General features: G+C 40.9%; 1 protein-coding gene across 1 annotated transcript in view; it reads left to right on the top strand.

Annotated features, from left to right (window-relative positions):
- Positions 1-22,773, top strand: part of HAO2 (hydroxyacid oxidase 2) — a 197,292-nt gene that overhangs the window by 58,717 nt on the left and 115,802 nt on the right. The window lies entirely within an intron of this gene.

Below are 22,773 nucleotides of genomic sequence, written 5' to 3' on the forward strand. Positions count from 1 at the left end.
AGTGGCGCACCCTATACGTTTAATGAATAGCTCAGGGAGCAGTTAGCAAACTCATTGTGCTTATTTTACAAGTGGCGCACCCTATACATTTAATGAATAGCTCAAGGAGCAGATAGCAAACTCATTGTGCTTATTTTACAAGTGGCGCACCCTATACGTTTAATGAATAGCTCAGGGAGCAGTTAGCAAACTCATTGTGCTTATTTTAAAAGTGGCGCACCCTATACGTTTAATGAATAGCTCTGGGAGCAGTTAGCAAACTCATTGTGCTTATTTACAAGTGGCGCACCCTATACGTTTAATGAATAGCTCAAGGAGCAGTTAGCAAACTCATTGTGCTTATTTTACAAGTGGCGCACCCTATACGTTTAATGAATAGCTCAGGGAGCAGTTAGCAAACTCATTGTGCTTATTTACAAGTGGCGCACCCTATACGTTTAATGAATAGCTCAAGGAGCAGATAGCAAACTCATTGTGCTTATTTTACAAGTGGTGCACCCTATACGTTTAATGAATAGCTCAGGGAGCAGTTAGCAAACTCATTGTGCTTATTTTACAAGTGGCGCACCCTATACGTTTAATGAATAGCTCAGGGAGCAGTTAGCAAACTCATTGTGCTTATTTACAAGTGGCGCACCCTATACGTTTAATGAATAGCTCAGGGAGCAGTTAGCAAACTCATTGTGCTTATTTTACAAGTGGCGCACCCTATACGTTTAATGAATAGCTCAGGGAGCAGTTAGCAAACTCATTGTGCTTATTTTACAAGTGGCGCACCCTATACGTTTAATGAATAGCTCAGGGAGCTGTTAGCAAACTCATTGTGCTTATTTTACAAGTGGCGCTCCCTATACGTTTAATGAATAGCTCAGGGAGCAGTTAGCAAACTCATTGTGCTTATTTTACAAGTGGCGCACCCTATACGTTTAATGAATAGCTCAGGGAGCAGTTAGCAAACTCATTGTGCTTATTTTACAAGTGGCGCACCCTATACGTTTAATGAATAGCTCAGGGAGCTGTTAGCAAACTCATTGTGCTTATTTTACAAGTGGCGCACCCTATACGTTTAATGAATAGCTCAGGGAGCAGTTAGCAAACTCATTGTGCTTATTTTACAAGTGGCGCACCCTATACGTTTAATGAATAGCTCAAGGAGCAGATAGCAAACTCATTGTGCTTATTTTACAAGTGGCGCACCCTATACGTTTAATGAATAGCTCAGGGAGCAGTTAGCAAACTCATTGTGCTTATTTTACAAGTGGCGCACCCTATACGTTTAATGAATAGCTCAGGGAGCAGATAGCAAACTCATTGTGCTTATTTTACAAGTGGCGCACCCTATACGTTTAATGAATAGCTCAGGGAGCAGTTAGCAAACTCATTGTGCTTATTTTACAAGTGGCGCACCCTATACGTTTAATGAATAGCTCAGGGAGCTGTTAGCAAACTCATTGTGCTTATTTTACAAGTGGCGCTCCCTATACGTTTAATGAATAGCTCAAGGAGCAGTTAGCAAACTCATTGTGCTTATTTTACAAGTGGCGCACCCTATACGTTTAATGAATAGCTCAGGGAGCGCTGTTAGCAAACTCATTGTGCTTATTTTACAAGTGGTGCACCCTATAAGTTTAATGAATAGCTCAGGGAGCAGTTAGCAAACTCATTGTGCTTATTTACAAGTGGCGCACCCTATACGTTTAATGAATAGCTCAGGGAGCAGATAGCAAACTCATTGTGCTTATTTTAAAAGTGGCGCACCCTATACGTTTAATGAATAGCTCAGGGAGCAGTTAGCAAACTCATTGTGCTTATTTTACAAGTGGCGCACCCTATACATTTAATGAATAGCTCAAGGAGCAGATAGCAAACTCATTGTGCTTATTTTACAAGTGGCGCACCCTATACGTTTAATGAATAGCTCAGGGAGCAGTTAGCAAACTCATTGTGCTTATTTTACAAGTGGCGCACCCTATACGTTTAATGAATAGCTCAAGGAGCAGATAGCAAACTCATTGTGCTTTTTTTACAAGTGGCGCACCCTATACGTTTAATGAATAGCTCAGGGAGCAGTTAGCAAACTCATTGTGCTTATTTTACAAGTGGCGCACCCTATACGTTTAATGAATAGCTCAGGGAGCAGTTAGCAAACTCATTGTGCTTATTTACAAGTGGCGCACCCTATACGTTTAATGAATAGCTCAGGGAGCAGTTAGCAAACTCATTGTGCTTATTTTACAAGTGGCGCACCCTATACGTTTAATGAATAGCTCAGGGAGCTGTTAGCAAACTCATTGTGCTTATTTTACAAGTGGCGCACCCTATACGTTTAATGAATAGCTCAGGGAGCAGTTAGCAAACTCATTGTGCTTATTTTACAAGTGGCGCACCCTATACGTTTAATGAATAGCTCAGGGAGCAGTTAGCAAACTCATTGTGCTTATTTTACAAGTGGCGCACCCTATACGTTTAATGAATAGCTCAGGGAGCAGTTAGCAAACTCATTGTGCTTATTTTACAAGTGGCGCACCCTATACGTTTAATGAATAGCTCAGGGAGCAGTTAGCAAACTCATTGTGCTTAATTTACAAGTGGCGCACCCTATACGTTTAATGAATAGCTCAAGGAGCAGATAGCAAACTCATTGTGCTTATTTTACAAGTGGCGCACCCTATACGTTTAATGAATAGCTCAGGGAGCAGATAGCAAACTCATTGTGCTTATTTTACAAGTGGCGCACCCTATACGTTTAATGAATAGCTCAGGGAGCAGATAGCAAACTCATTGTGCTTATTTTACAAGTGGCGCACCCTATACGTTTAATGAATAGCTCAGGGAGCAGTTAGCAAACTCATTGTGCTTATTTTACAAGTGGCGCACCCTATACGTTTAATGAATAGCTCAGGGAGCAGTTAGCAAACTCATTGTGCTTATTTTACAAGTGGCACACCCTATACGTTTAATGAATAGCACAGGGAGCTGTTAGCAAACTCATTGTGCTTATTTTACAAGTGGCGCTCCCTATACGTTTAATGAATAGCTCAGGGAGCAGTTAGCAAACTCATTGTGCTTATTTTACAAGTGGCGCACCCTATACGTTTAATGAATAGCTCAGGGAGCAGTTAGCAAACTCATTGTGCTTATTTTACAAGTGGCGCACCCTATACGTTTAATGAATAGCTCAGGGAGCAGTTAGCAAACTCATTGTGCTTATTTTACAAGTGGCGCACCCTATACGTTTAATGAATAGCTCAGGGAGCAGTTAGCAAACTCATTGTGCTTATTTTACAAGTGGCGCACCCTATACGTTTAATGAATAGCTCAGGGAGCAGTTAGCAAACTCATTGTGCTTATTTTACAAGTGACGCACCCTATACGTTTAATGAATAGCTCAGGGAGCAGTTAGCAAACTCATTGTGCTTATTTACAAGTGGAGCACCCTATACGTTTAATAAATAGCTCAAGGAGCAGTTAGCAAACTCATTGTGCTTATTTACAAGTGGCGCACCCTATACGTTTAATGAATAGCTCAGGGAGCAGATAGCAAACTCATTGTGCTTATTTTACAAGTGGCGCAACCTATACGTTTAATGAATAGCTCAGGGAGCAGTTAGCAAACTCATTGTGCTTATTTACAAGTGGCGCACCCTATACGTTTAATGAATAGCTCAGGGAGCAGTTAGCAAACTCATTGTGCTTATTTACAAGTGGTGCACCCTATACATTTAATGAATAGCTCAGGGAGCACTGTTAGCAAACTCATTGTGCTTATTTTACAAGTGGCGCACCCTATACGTTTAATGAATAGCTCAGGGAGCTGTTAGCAAACTCATTGTGCTTATTTACAAGTGGCGCACCCTATACGTTTAATGAATAGCTCAGGGAGCAGTTAGCAAACTCATTGTGCTTATTTTACAAGTGGCGCACCCTATACGTTTAATGAATAGCTCAGGGAGCAGATAGCAAACTCATTGTGCTTATTTTACAAGTGGCGCACCCTATACGTTTAATGAATAGCTCAGGGAGCAGTTAGCAAACTCATTGTGCTTATTGTACAAGTGGCGCACCCTATACGTTTAATGAATAGCTCAGGGAGCAGTTAGCAAACTCACTGTGCTTATTTTACAAGTGGCGCACCCTATACATTTAATGAATAGCTCAGGGAGCAGTTAGCAAACTCATTGTGCTTATTTACACGTGGTGCACCCTATACATTTAATGAATAGCTCAGGGAGCAGTTAGCAAACACATTGTGCTTATTTTACAAGTGGCGCACCCTATACGTTTAATGAATAGCTCAGGGAGAAGTTAGCAAACTCATTTTGCTTATTTTACAAGTGGCGCACCCTATACGTTTAATGAATAGCTCAGGGAGCAGTTAGCAAACTCATTGTGCTTATTTTACAAGTGGCGCACCCTATACGTTTAATGAATAGCTCAGGGAGCAGTTAGCAAACTCATTGTGCTTATTTTACAAGTGGCGCACCCTATACGTTTAATGAATAGCTCAGGGAGCAGTTAGCAAACTCATTGTGCTTATTTTACAAGTGGCGCACCCTATACGTTTAATGAATAGCTCAGGGAGCAGTTAGCAAACTCATTGTGCTTATTTACAAGTGGCGCACCCTATACGTTTAATGAATAGCTCAGGGAGCAGATAGCAAACTCATTGTGCTTATTTTACAAGTGGCGCACCCTATACGTTTAATGAATAGCTCAGGGAGCAGTTAGCAAACACATTGTGCTTATTTACAAGTGGTGCACCCTATACGTTTAATGAATAGCTCAGGGAGCAGATAGCAAACTCATTGTGCTTATTTACAAGTGGCGCACCCTATACGTTTAATGAATAGCTCAGGGAGCAGTTAGCAAACTCATTGTGCTTATTTTACAAGTGGCGCACCCTATACATTTAATGAATAGCTCAGGGAGCAGTTAGCAAACTCATTGTGCTTATTTACACGTGGTGCACCCTATACGTTTAATGAATAGCTCAGGGAGCAGTTAGCAAACACACTGTGCTTATTTTACAAGTGGCGCACCCTATACGTTTAATGAATAGCTCAGGGAGAAGTTAGCAAACTCATTTTGCTTATTTTACAAGTGGCGCACCCTATACGTTTAATGAATAGCTCAGGGAGCAGTTAGCAAACTCATTGTGCTTATTTTACAAGTGGCGCACCCTATACGTTTAATGAATAGCTCAGGGAGCAGTTAGCAATCTCATTGTGCTTATTTTACAAGTGGCGCACCCTATACGTTTAATGAATAGCTCAGGGAGCAGTTAGCAAACTCATTGTGCTTATTTTACAAGTGGCGCACCCTATACGTTTAATGAATAGCTCAGGGAGCAGTTAGCAAACTCATTGTGCTTATTTACAAGTGGCGCACCCTATACGTTTAATGAATAGCTCAGGGAGCAGATAGCAAACTCATTGTGCTTATTTTACAAGTGGCGCACCCTATACGTTTAATGAATAGCTCAGGGAGCAGTTAGCAAACTCATTGTGCTTATTTACAAGTGGTGCACCCTATACGTTTAATGAATAGCTCAGGGAGCAGATAGCAAACTCATTGTGCTTATTTACAAGTGGCGCACCCTATACGTTTAATGAATAGCTCAGGGAGCAGTTAGCAAACTCATTGTGCTTATTTACAAGTGGCGCACCCTATACGTTTAATGAATAGCTCAGGGAGCAGTTAGCAAACTCATTGTGCTTATTTACAAGTGGCGCACCCTATACGTTTAATGAATAGCTCAGGGAGCAGTTAGCAAACTCATTGTGCTTATTTTACAAGTGGCGCACCCTATACATTTAATGAATAGCTCTGGGAGCAGTTAGCAAACTCATTGTGCTTATTTTACAAGTGGCGCACCCTATACGTTTAATGAATAGCTCAGGGAGCAGATAGCAAACTCATTGTGCTTATTTTACAAGTGGCGCACCCTATACATTTAATGAATAGCTCAGGGAGCAGTTAGCAAACTCATTGTGCTTATTTTACAAGTGGCGCACCCTATACGTTTAATGAATAACTCAGGGAGCGCTGTTAGCAAACTCATTGTTCTTATTTTACAAGTGGCGCACCCTATACGTTTAATGAATAGCTCAGGGAGCAGTTAGCAAACTCATTGTGCTTATTTTACAAGTGGCGCACCCTATACGTTTAATGAATAGCTCAGGGAGCAGTTAGCAAACTCACTGTGCTTATTTACAAGTAGTGCACCCTGTACGTTTAATGAATAGCTCAGGGAGCAGATAGCAAACTCATTGTGCTTAGTTTACAAGTGGCGCACCCTATAAGTTTAATGAGTAACTCAGGGAGTAGTTAGCAAACTCATTGTGCTTATTTACATGTGGCGCTCCCTATACATTTAATGAATAGCTCAGGGAGCAGTTAGCAAACTCACTGTGCTTATTTTACAAGTGGCGCACCCTATACGTTTAATGAATAGCTCAGGGAGCGCTGTTAGCAAACTCATTGTGCTTATTTTACAAGTGGCGCACCCTATACGTTTAATGAATAGCTCAGGGAGCGCTGTTAGCAAACTCATTGTGCTTATTTTACAAGTGGTGCACCCTATAAGTTTAATGAATAGCTCAGGGAGCAGTTAGCAAACTCATTGTGCTTATTTACAAGTGGCGCACCCTATACGTTTAATGAATAGCTCAGGGAGCAGATAGCAAACTCATTGTGCTTATTTTACAAGTGGCGCACCCTATACGTTTAATGAATAGCTCAGGGAGCAGTTAGCAAACTCATTGTGCTTATTTTACAAGTGGCGCACCCTATACATTTAATGAATAGCTCAAGGAGCAGATAGCAAACTCATTGTGCTAATTTTACAAGTGGCGCACCCTATACGTTTAATGAATAGCTCAGGGAGCAGTTAGCAAACTCATTGTGCTTATTTTAAAAGTGGCGCACCCTATACGTTTAATGAATAGCTCTGGGAGCAGTTAGCAAACTCATTGTGCTTATTTACAAGTGGCGCACCCTATACGTTTAATGAATAGCTCAAGGAGCAGTTAGCAAACTCATTGTGCTTATTTTACAAGTGGCGCACCCTATACGTTTAATGAATAGCTCAGGGAGCAGTTAGCAAACTCATTGTGCTTATTTACAAGTGGCGCACCCTATACGTTTAATGAATAGCTCAAGGAGCAGATAGCAAACTCATTGTGCTTATTTTACAAGTGGTGCACCCTATACGTTTAATGAATAGCTCAGGGAGCAGTTAGCAAACTCATTGTGCTTATTTTACAAGTGGCGCACCCTATACGTTTAATGAATAGCTCAGGGAGCAGTTAGCAAACTCATTGTGCTTATTTACAAGTGGCGCACCCTATACGTTTAATGAATAGCTCAGGGAGCAGTTAGCAAACTCATTGTGCTTATTTTACAAGTGGCGCACCCTATACGTTTAATGAATAGCTCAGGGAGCAGTTAGCAAACTCATTGTGCTTATTTTACAAGTGGCGCACCCTATACGTTTAATGAATAGCTCAGGGAGCTGTTAGCAAACTCATTGTGCTTATTTTACAAGTGGCGCTCCCTATACGTTTAATGAATAGCTCAGGGAGCAGTTAGCAAACTCATTGTGCTTATTTTACAAGTGGCGCACCCTATACGTTTAATGAATAGCTCAGGGAGCAGTTAGCAAACTCATTGTGCTTATTTTACAAGTGGCGCACCCTATACGTTTAATGAATAGCTCAGGGAGCAGTTAGCAAACTCATTGTGCTTATTTTACAAGTGGCGCACCCTATACGTTTAATGAATAGCTCAGGGAGCAGTTAGCAAACTCATTGTGCTTATTTTACAAGTGGCGCACCCTATACGTTTAATGAATAGCTCAAGGAGCAGATAGCAAACTCATTGTGCTTATTTTACAAGTGGCGCACCCTATACGTTTAATGAATAGCTCAGGGAGCAGATAGCAAACTCATTGTGCTTATTTTACAAGTGGCGCACCCTATACGTTTAATGAATAGCTCAGGGAGCAGATAGCAAACTCATTGTGCTTATTTTACAAGTGGCGCACCCTATACGTTTAATGAATAGCTCAGGGAGCAGTTAGCAAACTCATTGTGCTTATTTTACAAGTGGCGCACCCTATACGTTTAATGAATAGCTCAGGGAGCTGTTAGCAAACTCATTGTGCTTATTTTACAAGTGGCGCTCCCTATACGTTTAATGAATAGCTCAAGGAGCAGTTAGCAAACTCATTGTGCTTATTTTACAAGTGGCGCACCCTATACGTTTAATGAATAGCTCAGGGAGCGCTGTTAGCAAACTCATTGTGCTTATTTTACAAGTGGTGCACCCTATAAGTTTAATGAATAGCTCAGGGAGCAGTTAGCAAACTCATTGTGCTTATTTACAAGTGGCGCACCCTATACGTTTAATGAATAGCTCAGGGAGCAGATAGCAAACTCATTGTGCTTATTTTAAAAGTGGCGCACCCTATACGTTTAATGAATAGCTCAGGGAGCAGTTAGCAAACTCATTGTGCTTATTTTACAAGTGGCGCACCCTATACATTTAATGAATAGCTCAAGGAGCAGATAGCAAACTCATTGTGCTTATTTTACAAGTGGCGCACCCTATACGTTTAATGAATAGCTCAGGGAGCAGTTAGCAAACTCATTGTGCTTATTTTACAAGTGGCGCACCCTATACGTTTAATGAATAGCTCAAGGAGCAGATAGCAAACTCATTGTGCTTTTTTTACAAGTGGCGCACCCTATACGTTTAATGAATAGCTCAGGGAGCAGTTAGCAAACTCATTGTGCTTATTTTACAAGTGGCGCACCCTATACGTTTAATGAATAGCTCAGGGAGCAGTTAGCAAACTCATTGTGCTTATTTACAAGTGGTGCACCCTATACGTTTAATGAATAGCTCAGGGAGCAGTTAGCAAACTCATTGTGCTTATTTTACAAGTGGCGCACCCTATACGTTTAATGAATAGCTCAGGGAGCTGTTAGCAAACTCATTGTGCTTATTTTACAAGTGGCGCTCCCTATACGTTTAATGAATAGCTCAGGGAGCAGTTAGCAAACTCATTGTGCTTATTTTACAAGTGGCGCACCCTATACGTTTAATGAATAGCTCAGGGAGCAGTTAGCAAACTCATTGTGCTTATTTTACAAGTGGCGCACCCTATACGTTTAATGAATAGCTCAGGGAGCAGTTAGCAAACTCATTGTGCTTATTTTACAAGTGGCGCACCCTATACGTTTAATGAATAGCTCAGGGAGCAGTTAGCAAACTCATTGTGCTTAATTTACAAGTGGCGCACCCTATACGTTTAATGAATAGCTCAAGGAGCAGATAGCAAACTCATTGTGCTTATTTTACAAGTGGCGCACCCTATACGTTTAATGAATAGCTCAGGGAGCAGATAGCAAACTCATTGTGCTTATTTTACAAGTGGCGCACCCTATACGTTTAATGAATAGCTCAGGGAGCAGATAGCAAACTCATTGTGCTTATTTTACAAGTGGCGCACCCTATACGTTTAATGAATAGCTCAGGGAGCAGTTAGCAAACTCATTGTGCTTATTTTACAAGTGGCGCACCCTATACGTTTAATGAATAGCTCAGGGAGCAGTTAGCAAACTCATTGTGCTTATTTTACAAGTGGCACACCCTATACGTTTAATGAATAGCACAGGGAGCTGTTAGCAAACTCATTGTGCTTATTTTACAAGTGGCGCTCCCTATACGTTTAATGAATAGCTCAGGGAGCAGTTAGCAAACTCATTGTGCTTATTTTACAAGTGGCGCATCCTATACGTTTAATGAATAGCTCAGGGAGCAGTTAGCAAACTCATTGTGCTTATTTTACAAGTGGCGCACCCTATACGTTTAATGAATAGCTCAGGGAGCAGTTAGCAAACTCATTGTGCTTATTTTACAAGTGGCGCACCCTATACGTTTAATGAATAGCTCAGGGAGCAGTTAGCAAACTCATTGTGCTTATTTTACAAGTGGCGCACCCTATACGTTTAATGAATAGCTCAGGGAGCAGTTAGCAAACTCATTGTGCTTATTTTACAAGTGACGAACCCTATACGTTTAATGAATAGCTCAGGGAGCAGTTAGCAAACTCATTGTGCTTATTTACAAGTGGAGCACCCTATACGTTTAATAAATAGCTCAAGGAGCAGTTAGCAAACTCATTGTGCTTATTTACAAGTGGCGCACCCTATACGTTTAATGAATAGCTCAGGGAGCAGATAGCAAACTCATTGTGCTTATTTTACAAGTGGCGCAACCTATACGTTTAATGAATAGCTCAGGGAGCAGTTAGCAAACTCATTGTGCTTATTTACAAGTGGCGCACCCTATACGTTTAATGAATAGCTCAGGGAGCAGTTAGCAAACTCATTGTGCTTATTTACAAGTGGTGCACCCTATACATTTAATGAATAGCTCAGGGAGCACTGTTAGCAAACTCATTGTGCTTATTTTACAAGTGGCGCACCCTATACGTTTAATGAATAGCTCAGGGAGCTGTTAGCAAACTCATTGTGCTTATTTACAAGTGGCGCACCCTATATGTTTAATGAATAGCTCAGGGAGCAGTTAGCAAACTCATTGTGCTTATTTTACAAGTGGCGCACCCTATACGTTTAATGAATAGCTCAGGGAGCAGATAGCAAACTCATTGTGCTTATTTTACAAGTGGCGCACCCTATACGTTTAATGAATAGCTCAGGGAGCAGTTAGCAAACTCATTGTGCTTATTGTACAAGTGGCGCACCCTATACGTTTAATGAATAGCTCAGGGAGCAGTTAGCAAACTCACTGTGCTTATTTTACAAGTGGCGCACCCTATACATTTAATGAATAGCTCAGGGAGCAGTTAGCAAACTCATTGTGCTTATTTACACGTGGCGCACCCTATACGTTTAATGAATAGCTCAGGGAGCAGTTAGCAAACTCATTGTGCTTATTTACACGTGGTGCACCCTATACGTTTAATGAATAGCTCAGGGAGAAGTTAGCAAACACACTGTGCTTATTTTACAAGTGGCGCACCCTATACGTTTAATGAATAGCTCAGGGAGAAGTTAGCAAACTCATTTTGCTTATTTTACAAGTGGCGCACCCTATACGTTTAATGAATAGCTCAGGGAGCAGTTAGCAAACTCATTGTGCTTATTTTACAAGTGGCGCACCCTATACGTTTAATGAATAGCTCAGGGAGCAGTTAGCAAACTCATTGTGCTTATTTTACAAGTGGCGCACCCTATACGTTTAATGAATAGCTCAGGGAGCAGTTAGCAAACTCATTGTGCTTATTTTACAAGTGGCGCACCCTATACGTTTAATGAATAGCTCAGGGAGCAGTTAGCAAACTCATTGTGCTTATTTACAAGTGGCGCACCCTATACGTTTAATGAATAGCTCAGGGAGCAGATAGCAAACTCATTGTGCTTATTTTACAAGTGGCGCACCCTATACGTTTAATGAATAGCTCAGGGAGCAGTTAGCAAACTCATTGTGCTTATTTACAAGTGGTGCACCCTATACGTTTAATGAATAGCTCAGGGAGCAGTTAGCAAACTCATTGTGCTTATTTTACAAGTGGCGCACCCTATACGTTTAATGAATAGCTCAGGGAGCACTGTTAGCAAACTCATTGTGCTTATTTTACAAGTGGCGCACCCTATACGTTTAATGAATAGCTCAGGGAGTAGTTAGCAAACTCATTGTGCTTATTTTACAAGTGGCGCACCCTATACGTTTAATGAATAGCTCAGGGAGCAGTTAGCAAACTCATTGTGCTTATTTTACAAGTGGCGCACCCTATACGCTTAATGAATAGCTCAAGGAGCAGTTAGCAAACTCATTGTGCATATTTTACAAGTGGTGCACCCTATACGTTTAATGAGTAGCTCAGGGAGCAGTTAGCAAACTCATTGTGCTTATTTTACAAGTGGTGCACCCTATACGTTTAATGAATAGCTCAGGGAGCAGTTAGCAAACTCATTGTGCTTATTTTACAAGTGGCGCACCCTATACGTTTAATGAATAGCTCAGGGAGCAGTTAGCAAACTCATTGTGCTTATTTTACAAGTGGCGCACCCTATACGTTTAATGAATAGCTCAGGGAGCACTGTTAGCAAACTCATTGTGCTTATTTTACAAGTGGCGCACCCTATACGTTTAATGAATAGCTCAGGGAGCACTGTTAGCAAACTCATTGTGCTTATTTTACAAGTGGTGCACCCTATACGTTTAATGAATAGCTCAGGGAGCAGTTAGCAAACTCATTGTGCTTATTTTACAAGTGGTGCACCCTATACGTTTAATGAATAGCTCAGGGAGCAGTTAGCAAACTCATTGTGCTTATTTTACAAGTGGCGCATCCTATACGTTTAATGAATAGCTCAGGGAGCAGTTAGCAAACTCATTGTGCTTATTTTACAAGTGGCGCACCCTATACGTTTAATGAATAGCTCAGGGAGCAGTTAGCAAACTCATTGTGCTTATTTTACAAGTGGCGCACCCTATACATTTAATGAGTAGCTCAGGGAGCAGTTAGCAAACTCATTGTGCTTATTTTACAAGTGGTGCACCCTATAGGTTTAATGAATAGCTCAGGGAGCACTGTTAGCAAACTCATTGTGCTTATTTTACAAGTGGCGCACCCTATACATTTAATAAATAGCTCAGGGAGCAGTTAGCAAACTCATTGTGCTTATTTACAAGTGGCGCACCCTATACGTTTAATAAATAGCTCAGGGAGCAGTTAGCAAACTCATTGTGCTTATTTTACAAGTGGCGCACCCTATAAGTTTAATGAATAGCTCAGGGAGCGCTGTTAGCAAACTCATTGTGCTTATTTTACAAGTGGCGCACCCTATACGTTTAATGAGTAACTCAGGGAGCAGTTAGCAAACTCATTGTGCTTATTTTCAAGTGGCGCACCATATACGTTTAATGAATAGCTCAGGGAGTAGTTAGCAAACTCATTGTGCTTATTTTACAAGTGGCGCACCCTATACATTTAATAAATAGCTCAGGGAGCAGTTAGCAAACTCATTGTGCTTATTTTACAAGTGGCGCACCCTATACGTTTAATGAATAGCTCAGGGAGCAGTTAGCAAACTCATTGTGCTTATTTACAAGTGGCGCACCCTATACGTTTAATGAATAGCTCAGGGAGCAGTTAGCAAACTCATTGTGCTTATTTTACAAGTGGTGCACCCTATACGTTTAATGAATAGCTCAGGGAGCTGTTAGCAAACTCATTGTGCTTATTTTACAAGTGGCGCACCCTATACGTTTAATGAATAGCTCAGGGAGCAGTTAGCAAACACATTGTGCTTATTTTACAAGTGGCACACCCTATACGTTTAATGAATAGCTCAGGGAGCAGTTAGCAAACTCATTGTGCTTTTTTTCCAAGTGGCGCACCCTTTACGTTTAATGAATAGCTCAGGGAGCAGTTAGCAAACTCATTGTGCTTATTTACAAGTGGCGCACCCTATACGTTTAATGAGTAGCTCAGGGAGTAGTTAGCAAACTCATTGTGCTTATTTTACAAGTGATGCACCCTATACGTTTAATGAATAGCTCAGGGAGCAGATAGCAAACTCATTGTGCTTATTTACAAGTGGCGCACCCTACACGTTTAATGAATAGCTCAGGGAGCAATTAGCAAACTCATTGTGCTTATTTACAAGTGGCGCACCCTATAGGTTTAATGAATAGCTCAGGGAGCAGTTAGCAAACTCATTGTGCTTATTTACAAGTGGCGCACCCTACACGTTTAATGAATAGCTCAGGGAGCAGTTAGCAAACTCATTGTGCTTATTTTACAAGTGGCGCACCCTATACGTTTAATGAATAGCTCAGGGAGCAGTTAGCAAACTCATTGTGCTTATTTACAAGTGGCGCACCCTATACGTTTAATGAATAGCTCAGGGAGAAGTTAGCAAACTCATTGTGCTTATTTACAAGTGGTGCACCCTATACGTTTAATGAATAGCTCAGGGAGCAGTTAGCAAACTCATTGTGCTTATTTACAAGTGGCGCACCCTATACGTTTAATGAATAGCTCAGGGAGCAGTTAGCAAACTCATTGTGCTTATTTTACAAGTGGCGCACCATATACGTTTAATGAATAGCTCAGGGAGCTGTTAGCAAACTCATTGTGCTTATTTTACAAGTGGCGCACCCTATACGTTTAATGAATAGCTCAGGGAGCAGATAGCAAACTCATTGTGCTTATTTTACAAGTGGCGCACCCTATACGTTTAATGAATAGCTCAGGCAGCAGATAGCAAACTCATTGTGCTTATTTACAAGTGGCGCACCCTATACATTTAATAAATAGCTCAGGGAGCAGTTAGCAAACTCATTGTGCTTAGTTTACAAGTGGCGCACCCTATACGTTTAATGAATAGCTCAGGGAGCAGTTAGCAAACTCATTGTGCTTATTTTACAAGTGGCGCACCCTATACGTTTAATGAGTAGCTCAGGGAGTAGTTAGCAAACTCATTGTGCTTATTTTACAAGTGGCACTCCCTATACGTTTAATGAATAGCTCAGGGAGCGCTGTTAGCAAACTCATTGTGCTTATTTTACAAGTGGCGCACCCTATACGTTTAATGAATAGCTCAGGGAGCGCTGTTAGCAAACTCATTGTGCTTATTTTACAAGTGGCGCTCCCTATACGTTTAATAAATAGCTCAGGGAGCAGTTAGCAAACTCATTGTGCTTATTTTACAAGTGGCGCACCCTATACGTTTAATGAATAGCTTAGGGAGCGCTGTTAGCAAACTCATTGTGCTTATTTTACAAGTGGCGCACCCTATACGTTTAATGAATAGCTCAGGGAGTAGTTAGCAAACTCATTGTGCTTATTTTACAAGTGGTGCACCCTATACGTTTAATGAATAGCTCAGGGAGTAGTTAGCAAACTCATTGTGCTTATTTTACAAGTGGCGCACTCTATACGTTTAATGAATAGCTCAGGGAGTAGTTAGCAAACTCATTGTGCTTATTTTACAAGTGGCGCACCCTATACGTTTAATGAATAGCTCAGGGAGTAGTTAGCAAACTCATTGTGCTTATTTTACAAGTGGCGCTTCTATACATTTAATGAATAGCTCAGGGAGCACTGTTACCAAACTCATTGTGCTTATTTACAAGTAGTGCATCCTATACGTTTAATGAATAGCTCAGGGAGCAGTTAGCAAACTCATTGTGCTTATTTTACAAGTGGCGCACCCTATAGGTTTAATGAATAGCTCAGGGAGCAGATAGCAAACTCATTGTGCTTATTTTACAAGTGGCGCACCCTATAAGTTTAATGAATAGCTCAGGGAGCAGATAGCAAACTCATTGTGCTTATTTACAAGTGGCGCATCCTATACGTTTAATGAATAGCTCAGGGAGCAGTTAGCAAACTCATTGTGCTTATTTACAAGTGGCGCACCCTATACGTTTAATGAATAGCTCAGGGAGCAGTTAGCAAACTCATTGTGCTTATTTTACAAGTGGCGCAACCTATAGGTTTAATGAATAGCTCAGGGAGCAGTTAGCAAACTCATTGTGCTTATTTTACAAGTGGTGCACCCAATAGGTTTAATGAATAGCTCAGGGAGCGCTGTTAGCAAACTCATTGTGCTTATTTTACAAGTGGCGCACCCTATACGTTTAATGAATAGCTCAGGGAGCGCTGTTAGCAAACTCATTGTGCTTATTTACAAGTGGCGCACCCTATACATTTAATGAATAGCTCAGGGAGCAGTTAGCAAACTCATTGTGCTTATTTACAAGTGGTGCACCCTATAGGTTTAATGAATAGCTCAGGGAGCAGTTAGCAAACTCATTGTGCTTATTTTACGAGTGGCGCACCCTATACGTTTAATGAATAGCTCAGGGAGCACTGTTAGCAAACTCATTGTGCTTATTTTACAAGTGGCGCACCCTATACGTTTAATGAATAGCTCAGGGAGCAGTTAGCAAACTCATTGTGCTTATTTTACAAGTGGCGCACTCTATACGTTTAATGAATAGCTCAGGGAGCAGTTAGCAAACTCATTGTGCTTATTTTACAAGTGGCGCACCCTATACGTTTAATGAATAGCTCAGGGAGCAGTTAGCAAACTCATTGTGCTTATTTTACAAGTGGTGCACCCTATACGTTTAATGAATAGCTCAGGGAGAAGTTAGCAAACTCATTGTGCTTATTTACAAGTGGCGCTCCCTATACGTTTAATGAATAGCTCAGGGAGCAGTTAGCAAACTCGTGCTTATTTTACAAGTGGCGCTCCCTATACGTTTAATGAATAGCTCAGGGAGCAGTTAGCAAACACACTGTGCTTATTTTACAAGTGGCGCTCCCTATACGTTTAATGAATAGCTCAGGGAGAAGTTAGCAAACTCATTGTGCTTATTTACAAGTGGCGCACCCTATACGTTTAATGAATAGCTCAGGGAGCAGTTAGCAAACTCATTGTGCTTATTTTACAAGTGGCGCATCCTATACGTTTAATGAATAGCTCAGGGAGCAGTTAGCAAGCTCATTGTGCTTATTTACAAGTGGCGCTCCCTATACGTTTAATGAATAGCTCAGGGAGCGCGGTTAGCAAACTCATTGTGCTTATTTTACAAGTGGCGCACCCTATACATTTAATAAATAGCTCAGGGAGCAGTTAGCAAACTCATTGTGCTTATTTACAAGTGGCGCACCCTATACGTTTAATGAATAGCTCAGGGAGCAGATAGCAAACTCATTGTGCTTATTTTACAAGTGGCGCACCCTATACGTTTAATAAATAGCTCAGGGAGCAGTTAGCAAACTCATTGTGCTTATTTACAAGTGGCGCATCCTATACGTTTAATAAATAGCTCAGGGAGCAGTTAGCAAACTCATTGTGCTTATTTACAAGTGGTGCATCCTATACGTTTAATGAATAGCTCAGGGAGCAGTTAGCAAACTCATTGTGCTTATTTTACAAGTGGCGCTCCCTATACGTTTAATGAATAGCTCAGGGAGCAGTTAGCAAACTCATTGTGCTTATTTACAAGTGGTGCACCCTATACGTTTAATGAAAAGCTCAGGGAGCGCTGTTAGCAAACTCATTGTGCTTATTTACAAGTGGTGCACCCTATACATTTAATGAATAGCTCAGGGAGCAGTTAGCAAACTCATTGTGCTTATTTACAAGTGGCGCTCCCTATACGTTTAATGAATAGCTCAGGGAGCAGTTAGCAAACTCATTGTGCTTATTTTACAAGTGGCGCACCCTATACATTTAATGAATAGCTCAGGGAGCAGTTAGCAAACTCATTGTGCTTATTTTACAAGTGGCGCACCCTATACATTTAATGAATAGCTCAGGGAGCGCTGTTACCAAACTCATTGTGCTTATTTTACAAGTGGTGCACCCTATACGTTTAATGAATAGCTCAGGGAGCAGTTAGCAAACTCATTGTGCTTATTTTACAAGTGGCGCACCCTATACGTTTAATAAATAGGTCAGGGAGCAGTTAGCAAACTCATTGTGCTTATTTTACAAGTGGCGCACCCTATACATTTAATGAATAGCTCAGGGAGCAGTTAGCAAACTCATTGTGCTTATTTTACAAGTGGTGCACCCTATACGTTTAATGAATAGCTCAGGGAGAAGTTAGCAAACTCATTGTGCTTATTTTACAAGTGGCGCACCCTATACATTTAATGAATAGCTCAGGGAGCAGTTAGCAAACTCATTGTGCTTATTTACACGTGGTGCACCCTATACGTTTAATGAATAGCTCAGGGAGCACTGTTAGCAAACTCATTGTGCTTATTTTACAAGTGGCGCACCCTATACGTTTAATGAATAGCTCAGGGAGCATTTAGCAAACTCATTGTGCTTATTTACAAGTGATGCATCCTATACGTTTAATGAATAGCTCAGGGAGCAGTTAACAAACTAATTGTGCTTATTTTACAAGTGGCGCACCCTATACGTTTAATGAATGGCTCAGGGAGCAGTTAGCAAACTCATTGTGCTTATTTTACAAGTGGCGCACCCTATACATTTAATGAATAGCTCAGGGAGCAGTTAGCAAACTCATTGTGCTTATTTTACAAGTGGCGCACCCTATACATTTAATGAATAGCTCAGGGAGCAGATATCAAACTCATTGTGCTTATTTACAAGTGGCGCACCCTATACGTTTAATGAATAGCTCAGGGAGAAGTTAGCAAACTCATTGTGCTTATTTTACAAGTGGTGCTCCCTATACATTGAATGAATAGCTCAGGGAGCAGTTAGCAAACTCATTGTGCTTATTTACAAGTGGCGCACCCTATACGTTTAATGAATAGCTCTGGGAGCAGTTAGCAAACTCATTGTGCTTATTTTACAAGTGGCGCACCGTATACGTTTAATGAATAGCTCAGGGAGCAGTTAGCAAACTCATTGTGCTTATTTACAAGTGGCGCACCCTATACGTTTAATGAATAGCTCAGGGAGCAGTTAGCAAACTCATTGTGCTTATTTTACAAGTGGCGCACCCTATACGTTTAATGAATAGCTCAGGGAGCACTGTTAGCAAACTCATTGTGCTTATTTACAAGTGGCGCACCCTATACGTTTAATGAATAGCTCAGGGAGCTGTTAGCAAACTCATTGTGCTTATTTACAAGTGGCGCACCCTATACGTTTAATGAATAGCTCAGGGAGCACTGTTAGCAAACTCATTGTGCTTATTTTACAAGTGGCGCACCCTATATGTTTAATGAATAGCTCAGGGAGCAGTTAGCAAACTCATTGTGCTTATTTTACAAGTGGCGCACCCTATACGTTTAATGAATAGCTCAGGGAGAAGTTAGCAAACTCATTGTGCTTATTTTACAAGTGGTGCACCCTATACATTTAATGAATAGCTCAGGGAGTAGTTAGCAAACTCATTGTGCTTATTTACAAGTGGCGCACCCTATAAGTTTAATGAATAGCTCAGGGAGCAGTTAGCAAACTCATTGTGCTTATTTACAAGTGGTGCACCCTATACGTTTAATGAATAGCTCAGGGAGCAGTTAGCGAACTCATTGTGCTTATTTTACAAGTGGCGCACCCTATACGTTTAATGAATAGCTCAGGGAGCAGTTAGCAAACTCATTGTGCTTATTTTACAAGTGGCGCACCCTATAAGTTTAATGAATAGCTCAGGGAGCAGTTAGCAAACTCATTGTGCTTATTTTACAGTGGTGCACCCTATACGTTTAATGAATAGCTCAGGGAGCAGTTAGCAAACTCATTGTGCTTATTTTACAAGTGGCGCACCCTATACGTTTAATGAATAGCTCAGGGAGCGCTGTTAGCAAACTCATTGTGCTTATTTACAAGTGGTGCATCCTATACATTTAATGAATAGCTCAGGGAGCAGTTAGCAAACTCATTGTGCTTATTTTACAAGTGGTGCACCCTATACATTTAATGAATAGCTCAGGGAGCAGTTAGCAAACTCATTGTGCTTATTTTACAAGTGGCGCACCCTATACGTTTAATGAATAGCTCAGGGAGTAGTTAGCAAACTCATTGTGCTTATTTTACAAGTGGCGCACCCTATACGTTTAATGAATAGCTCAGGGAGCAGTTAGCAAACTCATTGTGCTTATTTACAAGTGGCGCACCCTATACGTTTAATGAATAGCTCAGGGAGCGCTGTTAGCAAACTCATTGTGCTTATTTACAAGTGGTGCATCCTATACGTTTAATGAATAGCTCAGGGAGTAGTTAGCAAACTCATTGTGCTTATTTTACAAGTGGCGCACCCTATACGTTTAATGAATAGCTCAGGGAGCAGTTAGCAAACTCATTGTGCTTATTTTACAAGTGGCGCACCCTATACGTTTAATGAATAGCTCAGGGAGCAGTTAGCAAACTCATTGTGCTAATTTTACAAGTGGCGCACCCTATACGTTTAATGAATAGCTCAGGGAGCAGTTAGCAAACTCATTGTGCTTATTTTACAAGTGGCGCACCCTATACATTTAATGAATAGCTCAGGGAGCAGTTAGCAAACTCATTGTGCTTATTTTACAAGTGGTGCACCCTATACGTTTAATAAATAGGTCAGGGAGCAGTTAGCAAACTCATTGTGCTTATTTTACAAGTGGCGCACCCTATACGTTTAATGAATAGCTCAGGGAGCACTGTTAGCAAACTCATTGTGCTTATTTACAAGTGGCGCACCCTATACGTTTAATGAATAGCTCAGGGAGCGCAGTTAGCAAACTCATTGTGCTTATTTACAAGTGGTGCACCCTATACGTTTAATGAATAGCTCAGGGAGCAGTTAGCAAACTCATTGTGCTTATTTTACAAGTGGTGTACCCTATACATTTAATGAATAGCTCAGGGAGCAGTTAGCAAACTCATTGTGCTTATTTTACAAGTGGCGCACCCTATAAGTTTAATGAATAGCTCAGGGAGCGCTGTTAGCAAACTCATTGTGCTTATTTTACAAGTGGCGCACCCTATACGTTTAATGAATAGCTCAGGGAGCGCTGTTAGCAAACTCATTGTGCTTATTTTACAAGTGGCGCACCCTATACGTTTAATAAATAGCTCAGGGAGCACTGTTAGCAAACTCATTGTGCTTATTTACAAGTGGCGCACCCTATACGTTTAATGAATAGCTCAGGGAGCTGTTAGCAAACTCATTGTGCTTATTTACAAGTGGCGCACCCTATACGTTTAATGAATAGCTCAGGGAGCACTGTTAGCAAACTCATTGTGCTTATTTTACAAGTGGCGCACCCTATATGTTTAATGAATAGCTCAGGGAGCAGTTAGCAAACTCATTGTGCTTATTTTACAAGTGGCGCACCCTATACGTTTAATGAATAGCTCAGGGAGAAGTTAGCAAACTCATTGTGCTTATTTTACAAGTGGTGCACCCTATACATTTAATGAAAAGCTCAGGGAGTAGTTAGCAAACTCATTGTGCTTATTTACAAGTGGCGCACCCTATACGTTTAATGAATAGCTCAGGGAGCAGTTAGCAAACTCATTGTGCTTATTTACAAGTGGTGCACCCTATACGTTTAATGAATAGCTCAGGGAGCAGTTAGCGAACTCATTGTGCTTATTTTACAAGTGGCGCACCCTATACGTTTAATGAATAGCTCAGGGAGCAGTTAGCAAACTCATTGTGCTTATTTTACAAGTGGCGCACCCTATAAGTTTAATGAATAGCTCAGGGAGCAGTTAGCAAACTCATTGTGCTTATTTTACAGTGGTGCACCCTATACGTTTAATGAATAGCTCAGGGAGCAGTTAGCAAACTCATTGTGCTTATTTTACAAGTGGCGCACCCTATACGTTTAATGAATAGCTCAGGGAGCGCTGTTAGCAAACTCATTGTGCTTATTTACAAGTGGTGCATCCTATACATTTAATGAATAGCTCAGGGAGCAGTTAGCAAACTCATTGTGCTTATTTTACAAGTGGTGCACCCTATACATTTAATGAATAGCTCAGGGAGCAGTTAGCAAACTCATTGTGCTTATTTTACAAGTGGCGCACCCTATACGTTTAATGAATAGCTCAGGGAGTAGTTAGCAAACTCATTGTGCTTATTTTACAAGTGGCGCACCCTATACGTTTAATGAATAGCTCAGGGAGCAGTTAGCAAACTCATTGTGCTTATTTACAAGTGGCGCACCCTATACGTTTAATGAATAGCTCAGGGAGCACTGTTAGCAAACTCATTGTGCTTATTTACAAGTGGCGCACCCTATACGTTTAATGAATAGCTCAGGGAGCTGTTAGCAAACTCATTGTGCTTATTTTACAAGTGGCGCACCCTATACATTTAATGAATAGCTCAGGGAGCAGATATCAAACTCATTGTGCTTATTTACAAGTGGCGCACCCTATACGTTTAATGAATAGCTCAGGGAGAAGTTAGCAAACTCATTGTGCTTATTTTACAAGTGGTGCTCCCTATACATTGAATGAATAGCTCAGGGAGCAGTTAGCAAACTCATTGTGCTTATTTACAAGTGGCGCACCCTATACGTTTAATGAATAGCTCTGGGAGCAGTTAGCAAACTCATTGTGCTTATTTTACAAGTGGCGCACCGTATACGTTTAATGAATAGCTCAGGGAGCAGTTAGCAAACTCATTGTGCTTATTTACAAGTGGCGCACCCTATACGTTTAATGAATAGCTCAGGGAGCAGTTAGCAAACTCATTGTGCTTATTTTACAAGTGGCGCACCCTATACGTTTAATGAATAGCTCAGGGAGCACTGTTAGCAAACTCATTGTGCTTATTTACAAGTGGCGCACCCTATACGTTTAATGAATAGCTCAGGGAGCTGTTAGCAAACTCATTGTGCTTATTTACAAGTGGCGCACCCTATACGTTTAATGAATAGCTCAGGGAGCACTGTTAGCAAACTCATTGTGCTTATTTTACAAGTGGCGCACCCTATATGTTTAATGAATAGCTCAGGGAGCAGTTAGCAAACTCATTGTGCTTATTTTACAAGTGGCGCACCCTATACGTTTAATGAATAGCTCAGGGAGAAGTTAGCAAACTCATTGTGCTTATTTTACAAGTGGTGCACCCTATACATTTAATGAATAGCTCAGGGAGTAGTTAGCAAACTCATTGTGCTTATTTACAAGTGGCGCACCCTATAAGTTTAATGAATAGCTCAGGGAGCAGTTAGCAAACTCATTGTGCTTATTTACAAGTGGTGCACCCTATACGTTTAATGAATAGCTCAGGGAGCAGTTA

This window comes from Bombina bombina, chromosome 3, assembly GCF_027579735.1.
Source record: "Bombina bombina isolate aBomBom1 chromosome 3, aBomBom1.pri, whole genome shotgun sequence".
Classification (NCBI taxonomy): Eukaryota; Metazoa; Chordata; class Amphibia; order Anura; family Bombinatoridae; genus Bombina; species Bombina bombina.